The following is a 10,755-nucleotide window of genomic DNA, read 5'->3' as shown; positions in this document are numbered from 1 at the left end:
GGATGATTTTGACAAAACCAAACCATGTCGAGCCCTATGTCACTCACCATGCTCTCATCCTCACCTGCCCTCTCCTCTCACCCTCACCTTGTCAAAGAGACTTACCTCACCCCACTGGACACGCTGGTACTCGCCATCGATCACGGATACGTGTGCATCGTCGGGAACATGACGTGCCCAGACGCGCCAGAGCGCGCATGGACACGCTCTGGACACGCCAGTACATCACCTGCCCCCGTCGACTCTGTTCTCCTCTCGCCCTCTCCTCTCGCAAGCACACTCACCACGACGCCAGCAACCTCCTAGACAACCCCATTGGACCGTGCTCGCCCTGTAGCTGACGCCACCGTCGACAACCTCCGTCGGGCCCGTGGCAGAGACTGACGTCGCCTGCACGCCTCCGTCCATCTCCTGCTGCACAACGACGCGCCCCAGGACCGCCATGACGTCGCCAACACTCCCGCGTAAGCGCCCAACTCCCTCCGCCACTGTAGCCTCGTCGACGACGATGACTTGCCATGCCGAGCCGCAGCACCCCTCGCCGCTATAAAAAGAGCAAGCCTCGGCCTCAAATCCGCACACCATTCCACTCCCCTCCTTCCTCTAGCTCTCCTCGGCCACTTCCCCCTCCACAATTTCGCCGGAGTAGCCCCAATTTCATCGGTGACCGCCGCGGCAGTAGCAAGACGAAGCTGACGAGTTCGTCCACCTCAGCCTCTCCCACGACCACCATCTGCTTCGCCATCGTCTTCCACGTCCAGCGGTGTCAACGCCAAGCCTCACCGGAGCTCAGGTGACCCTCCTACCCCCTGGTGCTCGCCGCCAGTGAGCCCGTGCTCGTCGTCGATGACGATGCACGCCAGCCGCTCGATCAACTTCTAATCCAACGCCTCTCACTGATCCATACCGTTCCATACCGTTTCGCTGTTAAATAGTCACTGACGAGTGGGACCCATCGTCAGACGGCCCGTGCGTGCGAGACGCGTTACTGGGCCGGTCTGTTAGGCTTTTTCTCTCACGGGCCCATTTGCGTTTCCCGCGCAAGCCCAGTAATTCAAAATTGGTTTAAATCTTTTAGTTCAATTTCCATACTGGTGTCAAGTTTAAATTTAAAAATAGGAAGATCTACTGAGCCAAATTTTATGAACTTGATATTGTTGGAAAGATTGTGAAAATCTCTAACCAACTACACTGGTTTCAACCCTAGATCTGTTGTAGAAATTGTGTAGTAAAAAGAACAAGTCAGTACCTTTTTCAAATTCAAACAATTATTAAAAATCAACCATAAATGATTTTGAGTTGATTCCAACTCTCATAAATCAAATTTCACATACTCTACATGAATATGTAAAAACATAGCATAGTTGTTACCATGATCATGGGCTGGAGCAGAATAGTGGCTATGTGGCCATTTCTCGTCCATTTAAATTACCCAAAATTATTTATTAAATATTATGAGAGGTTTCCTCTCATTTAAATCATTGTCTCAAGTGATTCAATATGAGGAAATGATCTTAGTTATAGAACCTCATACTTGATTACTTAGAGATATTAAATTGTTCCAACAGTAGTATTTAAATTGCATGAGATGTAGAATCTCATTTAAATCATTTTCCCAAATGATAAATGTGAAGTGTTGACCTTGGTCAACATGATCTCACACTTATTAATTGAGGAGATTAAATCTTAGTAAGATTCAATGAGAGAAAATTATTTCTTATTACAAGTGTTCTTAAAAGAAAAACAAAGACAACCACTTTGTGATTAATGTGTGATGATAGGATAGCTTGTGTGATCCATTTGAGTGTTAAATCTAGCCCTTAAGCATTGTGTGGTGATTGTATGCCTTGTATCCGTTTATAGACGCTAGTACCGAGGACTACCAGGAGGAGGAGGTCTTCTACCAAGAAGAAGAAAGCTTTGATCACTGTACCAATCAAGGCAAGCTATACTCTTGCAAGTTATCCAAGTGCAAGCTCAACTTGAACAAGGCACTAATACCATACTACTTTGTGTTTACTTTCCAAGTCCCAGTTTTTAGCTTACAAAGCTTTTACTTTGCTTATCAAGGTTTACTTTTATAGTTAACTTGAGTCTAGATATGGAGTAGTACAAGAACATCAAGGTTAGCCTAAATAGCTACAAGCTAGTTAGCACCCCTCCTGACTAGTTACTAGTGCTAAAACTAAAATTAACTACTCTAGCTAGGAACATGTGAATCTTTTGACTTTGAAAACCTTGGAATGATGAGTCATTCTATTGAAAGATTTTGAAGGTGAAGGTGACTTGAATGACATGGTGATTTTAATAAAAACTGATGATTGGGTTCGGATGCGATACCATTCCAATTTCTAAGTACCCCCACAATACCTGATTATGGGTAAGGCTTTAGCTGGAAATTTATGTGTCTTAGTATGGGTTCCCTCTGAACAAGCGTCATAGAGGTTATGCCGAGGTTGCCTCCGTTGAAAGTGAAATGACGTGAAAAGAGTTGAATGTCCTACCCAAGCCCTGTGCAGATTGTCTGGTATCCTGCTCTAAGCTGGTCTCATGAGAAAATATGGGAGGTGATGCAGACTTGTGTGATCATGCACAACATGATCATCGAGGATGACCACAAGAATCATGCCAGGACACATGTTGGTCCCTATGAGTGTCAGGGCCCTCTCGGAGGTTGATCATGAGTTGCCTGCAGATTTTGCTGATTTCCTCGCCATGCACGCAGAGATCCGTGACAGGAATGTTCACGAGCAACTTCAAGCTGATCGCGTTGAGCATTTGTGGAGGACCAAAGGATTATCAGCAAATGCCGCGTCTCCTTGATCTAGCCCTATTTATTACGTTTGTTAAGTTGTTTTATTGTTTGTTGTCGTTTGAGGACGGTTTTTGGAGAACGCAACTGGAGATGCTATTATTATCGCATCTAGATGACGTGCATGCCCTAGCTGTATGTGTTACCTGAGCCAAAAAAATATTGCCGGACGAGCCTTATCCTTTGTATGGGCCCGATTAACGAGCCTCATTTAGGCTCCAAAGTATGTAGCCAGAAGTAGTATAATGCGGCAGTTAGCTCGTATGGATTGCAGGATTGGAGGTTTTCGTTTGTCCCAAATGTGACAAAGTCACAAGCCGCTACCACCCGCTCCCCTCATCGTCTCCTCCGAGCGAAAGGGGGGGCAAACCCTAGCCCCCCCGCCGCCGCCACCTCTCCCCACCATCTCCCCCTCCTCGTCGCCCCCCGAGGCTGCCGCCGGGCAAAGCCGGGCGACGCCGGTGAAGGGGGCGGCGGGGACCTAGCGCCTCTCGGCTCCTGGCGCGGAGGATCTGGAGGGACGCCTCCATGACAGGGACCGGAGGTTGGGCACGCGCGGGCGGGGCTGCTGGCGCTGGTCTGCGTGCGGGCGTGGTGGTGACCGGCCAGGGAGCGGTGGAGGTGCTGCGGCCTGCGGGGGAGGATGGCGCAAGGCGGCGCGCATGGGCCCAGATGGGTTCGTGCGGGCCTGGTTGGGCTTGCCAGGGGGTCGCGCTGCGGCTGGTGGCGGCCGGGGCTGTGGCCGCGTCCTTCTTCTTGGCTTCCGCGGCGAGGCTGTAGATGGCGGGCGTGGCGACGGGCATGGTGGCTGTTCCAAGGGGCTGCGGCATGGTTCGTGCATGGTGCTGCGGCGGTGGCCGAGTGCTTGGTGGCCTTGGGATTCGGGGGCACGGCGACGGGACGGTGGGCATCCGCGATGGCATGTTGGTCGGCATGCTTTGAGCTGCCTGCCGGTGAGGGACGCTTTGGCGGGATGGTGCTCCGGGTGAAAGCCCTGCCCGACTCGGTCGGTGCCGGCGATGACGACGCCCCGGGCGCCGTTCTCCTTCTTGAAGGCATCGTCGTGGGGCTCCTACCTCTCCCGCATTGAAGGCTTCATGCTCTCCGGGTGAAAACCCAAGCTTTGGCCTCGGCCGGTGCGGGCGGCGGCGGCCGGTCTCGTCGCTTCCCTTCTTGGAGGCGTCGTCTTGGAGCGCTTGACCTTCTCTCGGCGGTGGTGGTTTTGCTTGTCGTGCTATCTTGCCACGCCGGACGGGTTGGAGGATGTCGAGGCGGCGGCCTTGGATAGGTGGCTGTGAGCCGGGGCGGCGGCCCCGGAAGGCGGTGCGGCAACATCTCTATGGTGCGGGGATGCGGCTTGCCACGACTTGGGTGGCGACCCTGGCCGTGTGGGCGGCAGGGCAGTCGGCTCGGTCGGCGCGTCCTAGTGGGGACGGTCGGACGTTATGTCGGGGCGGCGGCCCCGGATGAGTTGGTGTGATGACCGTGGTCTACGGTCGTTTGCCCTGGGCAGCTTGGGTTGCGGGTGAACGGTTCGTGCGGCATTGCAGCTCGAGAGCGAGCGGTGGTACGTCGGGGCGGCGGCCCCGGAAGGTGGTGGTCTTGGTGGATGCGCAGGGCGTGACGGAGCAGCGGTATGTCGGAGCGGCGGCTCCGAATGTTCGTCATCTTGACAGTGTTGAGGATATCGACTTTGTGTCGCGAGGGCGATAAGGTCGTTTTGGCGCAGTTCTCTGAGCGGTTCGTCTTCTTCAGCTATGTTGGAGTGTCCCGTGTCTGCTCCTCTCATAATAGGCACGACGTCTTCTCTCCGGCTTGGTTGGATGGCAAGCTAGTCTTCGCGAGTGTGTCGTCTGCTTGTATCAGTAGTGGGTTTGTGCGGGCTTGCCTTTATGGCGTGGCAAGTGGGGGTTTGGCCCTGCGGTGTCTTGTTGTATGGTTTTCGCCCGGTTTTCTCCTAAAAACTGTGCACTTTCTGCTTAATTAATCGATGGGGCAAAGCTTTTGCCTCCGTTTCAAAAAAAAAAAAAAAAAAAAAAAAAAAACAAGCCGCTACCAGCTAGCACCGCTGCATGCGCACATTTGCCGAGCCAAATGAAAGCCCTAGCGAGCTTGATCGTACGGGTATAAGCTGGACCACACAGCGTCGACATGAGACAATTTAATTACGAGATTACAATTTCAGGTCGGCCAACGGTTTATCCCGACGACGGGGCCTGCTGTCGACACAAGCAGCCGTTAGAATTTTTTCCCTGACGGGGAAAGTGCATTTACGTGAAGCTATCCACCTCCGTGCGTGTAGCGATCATGCACTTGGGCGCGCATGCGCAGGAGAGATGTTAAAGCTTTCTTAGACTGCTCATAGTGGGAGTAACATAGCTAGTAACATCACATATCTTAAGGCATTTTGGTGATATGGCATGCCAATAAATGAAGAAAAAGAGTGAGGTGGTAACTAGCTATGTTACTATAACATCACACACCCCAAAGCAAAATGAGTCTACAACATAATAAATGATACAATGCATGACACCACATATAAGTTACTACCCACTATGAAGATAGTAACCTAGACTAGTAACATGATATATGTTACTAGTCTAAGTTACTCCCCACCATGAGCAGCCTTAATCATATCACTTTGCATATGTTCGACATACAGTGAGGTGACTCAAGTACACAGCGCGATGGCAACACCGATTGATAATTAGCGTGGACCTAGCTCTACTGTGCGACGGCTGCGATAATGATCCACACTACAACTCATTACGTGGTACTGATACCATTGTATTCCCTGTCCAGTGCTTATGTTTATGTGCGAGATAGATTGGGCAACTCCTCGGATCATCGGCCGAGATGCTTTCACATCGATGCCATCACAAACACCACATTTTCTCAAGGCTGCTGATTTTCCTGATGATGAGCTCGAGGCATCCGTTTGCATCGATTACATGCGTACCATTTGTGGCGCATGCCGTATCCGAACGCTCCATAACCCAAGGTACTACAGGCCTGTAGAGAATGGTGTATCGGTCCTAAGAGCATCATCACCCCGGCCTCAACAACACCCTCAATGTGTTTATTGGAGTGCCACTTATATTTGAAGTTTGTGCCGACGTCCTTATAGTCTGTCAGCACATTTTTGAGCCCACTATATAGAATAGCCGGTGTAACCATGTTGGCCCTGGCCTACAAGAACCGGGACCGGGGCACATGCACTCCGCGCCACCTAGGATTTGGTGGTGGGACAAGCCTAGTAGCAACACAGACACAGACGTCGATTAGCTTTTTCTATAACCGGTAGGAGGTTGGTCGTCAAGTTAATGGAAGTATCGATTTCCTAGACTATCGGGGTACACTATTGGAGACGTCTGTGGGTGCAGCCGATCCCAATACGTCGGCAGCATGTGCCAATGCCCCCCAATAACGCATTGTCGATGTTGTTATTCACCATGATTTGTCTTACCCATTTTTATTAGCTTTGACTTTTGGTTGAATTAACTAGCTAGTGCATCAATTCTATAATTAGGACCTTGCCTAAAGATTTAACGGTGAATTTTGGACGGTCCACTTTTACTTCAACGTATGTGCTGACTTCTACAAATCCCAACTGTTTTTTCTAAAACAACTTGTATTGCGTTACATATTTATAAAGTTCAAATAAAAGGGTGTACTGATATAATTCTCATGAACCGATGACAATTAATCAGCATGTTCGCTATCAGCTCTAGTCATACTTACGGTACGGTCGAACACGATTTTTGCGGATGGCTGCTGTAATGGTCAAAAAGGAGGGAGGGTCCACGACGTCGGCGGCTGAACGAAATCTACGACCCCGCCTGCTTGCGTTTTGTTCCATATGCATGGCCTCCGATGGATACGGCGATAACGACTAAAATGACCTCTCCCTGCACACTTGATTCCGGTTGGCATACGCCGTGCATGCGTTCCGTTTTGTATTTTTATTTTCCTGCATGTGTATTCTGTTGGGTTTGCAGATACATGATGCAGATGCGTACGAAACATGATCAATTGATAAGAACAACAAATTGCTAGTCAAGTTAACCAAATTTATCTCTCGGTAAGTTTACCTTTTTTATGCAACAATGACAAGCAAAACTAGATATCAACGTGGAACAAAACAACTAACAAAAGAAAAACCAAAGGTCCTTCCGTAATATTTTCTTCGCAATCCTAGCACAAACCATATGACATTTAACCAAACTCGAAAAGCACACTAGCTACTCCTAGAAGGAAATAAATCACCTAAGACCATGTATAATTCTTCATCAAGCTAGACCTCACTTATAAACTGCAACCCTATCAAATGTTATGCACCCACTAAGCCCCATAACATCGTCTTATATATTTTGTCAACCATGATCATAGAGGCAGCCCGATCGAATTTCAAATAATAATTGCAATACGTCTGCTCCAACTTCCAACCGAGCCATAATACGAACATGATTAAGGATATATGTGAGCGCCTTCCTTTACACAATTTTGTTTTCCGAGAAGATGTTGTGCTTCGTCGAATTCTAGACTCTAATGGTGTACGTGCTAGCGCCCAATGGCTGTGGTGTCAATGCAACCTAATGCCTTAAAACATCCAGGAGATTATCTATAATCCTCAGAAAACTAAAGAGAATTTTTTGGACTTTGCATGTACTACTGTGTATCTGCACTCAGAAGGCAACACACACACACACACACACAATGACACAAACAGTGAGCTCATGAAGATGGTTATGATTTCATAGGTAACATCCGCTGAGAGTTTCTATCAACTAGTATCTTGAGTTCGGCAGACTCAGTTTGGCCCAACAACCAGTGAGCGCAAGGAGCGCGGGGGTGGCAGACGAGCCGGTGCTGGCCAGAGCCATCCGCCACGCCGCTGTCAAAAACGCTGCTCCCTCTGCCAAGCCAGGTAACGTCGACGCATCCAACTTTACTGCTTTCCAATCCGTTCCTATTGATAAATTGCTCTCGGTGGCGCGCGATAGCTGTGTCATCTTCCCTTCCTCCTCTCTGGGCCCTCCCGAGAAAATCATCTCCTTGATACAAGCTAGGGAGCTTGCTCAAGCTGATCTGGCAGCGGCAAGACACAATGCAGAGATTGAGGCGGCAAAGGCCCAGGCGGCGGCCACGACAGAACAGGTCCCCGGGTGCCACAAGAAGGGTCGCGTGGCACAATGTGGGGAGGATAACTCCTTCGGCTGATCCTAAGGACAAACCAGCTAAGAAAAGGAAGGTGATGAAGAAACAATACCCTGTGGGACCAAGACCGCTAACCCGCCAAGCACGGGCTCTAGGGAAGGTTTCCAAATGAGATGCCTATTCTGGAATATCCGGGGGTTCGGTCGTAGGGGCGACGAACTCTCTCGAAGGATTACCTCCGTGAGCACAAGATTGACATAGTGATTCTCCAGGAAACAATCGGGCAAGACTTCACGGACTTGGAACTCCGCGGCACTGGAAGTGGGAGACAAGTTCTTCGAGTGCGGCTCCGGCTAATGGGCATTCCGGGGGCATGCTCATGGGAGTCCGCGACAGTAGCTTTGAGGTTGGAGTGGTGGATATGGGTCAATTCTACCTTAGCACCTCCATCCTCAATCGGGCGAACAAGCGCATCGTGACGATCATTGGGATTTACGGGCCTGCGGATCATGGGCGATCCGGGGCTTTCCTTGAGGAAATTTCGGCCAAGGTGGCCAGAACCAACTCTCCACTCCTCATGGGCGGAGACTTTAACCTTATCAGGGCAGCCTGCGACAAGAACAACGATCGTCTGAACTGGAGACTCATTGATCTTTTTAACGAGCACATTGCGGCCTGGGCTCTTCGGGAAATTCCGCGCTCCGGGGCGCGGTTTACCTGGACGAATCGTCAGCTCAACCCAGTTCGCTCGGTCCTCGACCGTGTTTTCATCTCTCCATCTCTGGAAGGATTTTTCCCTCTGTGCTCTCTCTGCGGAAACGAGCACTGGGATCCGATCATACCCCACTCATCTTTGACTCCGGCGAAGGGCGGCCGGAGCGAAGTAATCGCTTCTTCTTCGAATCGGGATGGTTCGAACGCCGGGACTTCATGCCCATGCTCCACAACGTACGGAACAATCTCTCGGCCAAAGTGGGAGGCCGGGATATCATTGACTAGTGGCAGTTCATGTCCGGTAGCCTTCGCCAACATCTTCGAGGTTGGGCTCGCAACGTGGGCATGGCTAGCAAAAGGGAGAAAGAAAACCCGATGGCCCAAATCATGCGGCTGGATGTGCAAGCCGATTCCGAGTGGGCTGGATGAGGATGATTGGGCGCTTAGATACTATCTTGAAGATCAACTCCTCCAAATCGTGAGTGCGGAGGAAGAATATTGGCGCCAAAGAGGAAGGATCAAATGGGCCCTCCGGGGGATGCCAACACGGCCTACTTCCATGCGGTGGCCAATGGACGGAGACGTAAGTGCTCGATTTCCTCGCTTAATATTGGGAACGAGATCACGAATGACCCCAGGAAGATTCAAGCTGCCATTTATGACTTCTACCGTGCCCTGCTCGGATCGGAGGGGAGCCGATCCTGTACCCTATCCCCAAGGACATGGGCGCCAAACGCCCAAGTTTCGATCGAGGACAACAACCAGCTGATGCTGACTTTCTCTGAGGAGGAGCTTGATCTCATCGTCCGGGAGATGAAATCTGACACGGCTCCGGGCCCCGACGGTTTCCCTGTTCTGTTTTTCAAACGCTTCTGGCCCAATGTTAAGCGGGGGGTTCTCCACATTCTCAATGATTTTATGCTGGGACGCATAGACATCTCTCGCCTTAATTTCGCCATCCTCACTTTGATCCCCAAAGTCCCCGGGGCAGACAATGTCGCCCAGTTTCGCCCTATTGCCCTCATTAACGTGATCTTCAAAATCGTGTCCAAGGCGTTTGCGTTTCGTCTAGATCCCATTGCGCAAAAAACCATCAGTTTGAATCAGACGGCCTTCATCAAAGGAAGGAACTTGTTGGAAGGCCCTCTCGCACTCCTTGAGATTGTACATGAGTTGCGCTCCAAGAAATTAGGAGGGGTTCTCCTTAAGATCGACTTCGAGAAGGCTTACGACCGGGTTAACTGGGAGTTCCTGGCCGAAGTGCTTCGGTGCAAAGGCTTTGAAGAAGCCTATATCCACAGAGTACTGCAGCTCGTTTCCGGCGGGCAGACGGCCATTTCAATCAACGGTGTGATTGGCCCGTATTTCAGGAACAAAAGAGGGGTGCGCCAAGGGGACCCGTTATCTCCTCTCCTGTTTAACTTCATCGGCGAGGCTCTGTCGGGTATCCTCTCTGCCGCGGGGGCAGCAGGCCACCTTCAGGGTGTGGTACCCCACCTGATCCCTGGCGGGATCTCACACCTCCAGTATGCGGATGATACGCTCATCCTTATACAAAACACGGAAGACAATATAGCCAATCTCAAATTCTTGCTTATGTGCTTCGAAGACATGTCCGGCTTGAAAATCAACTATCATAAGAGTGAAGTCATTGTTATGGGCCAGCCTTTGGAGGAACAGCAAAGAGTCGCAAATAAGCTGAACTGTAAATGCGGCGCCTTCCCTTTCATGTATCTTGGGCTCCCTATCTCGGACAGGAAGCTCCGGCTGGAACAATGGTTGTTCTTGGTCCGCAAGCTGGCCGGCAGGATTGAACCGTGGCTCAGTAAACTTCTCACCTCCGGGGGACGCCTAATCCTGTCCAACGCGTGCCTTGATAGTATTCCAATTTTTGCCATGGGTCTCTTCCTTCTACATGATGGGATTCATGCTAGATTTGACTCACACCGCTCCAAATTCTTCTGGGAAGGAGCGGGCAACAAACGTAAATACCATATGGTCAACTGGCCCTCGGTTTGCCGGCCGAAATCCGCGGGTGGATTAGGCTTGCTTAACTCAAAAAAGATGAACAT

Source organism: Lolium rigidum, chromosome 6 (genome assembly GCF_022539505.1).
Source record: "Lolium rigidum isolate FL_2022 chromosome 6, APGP_CSIRO_Lrig_0.1, whole genome shotgun sequence".
Classification (NCBI taxonomy): Eukaryota; Viridiplantae; Streptophyta; class Magnoliopsida; order Poales; family Poaceae; genus Lolium; species Lolium rigidum.
This window is presented reverse-complemented; position numbering follows the sequence as displayed.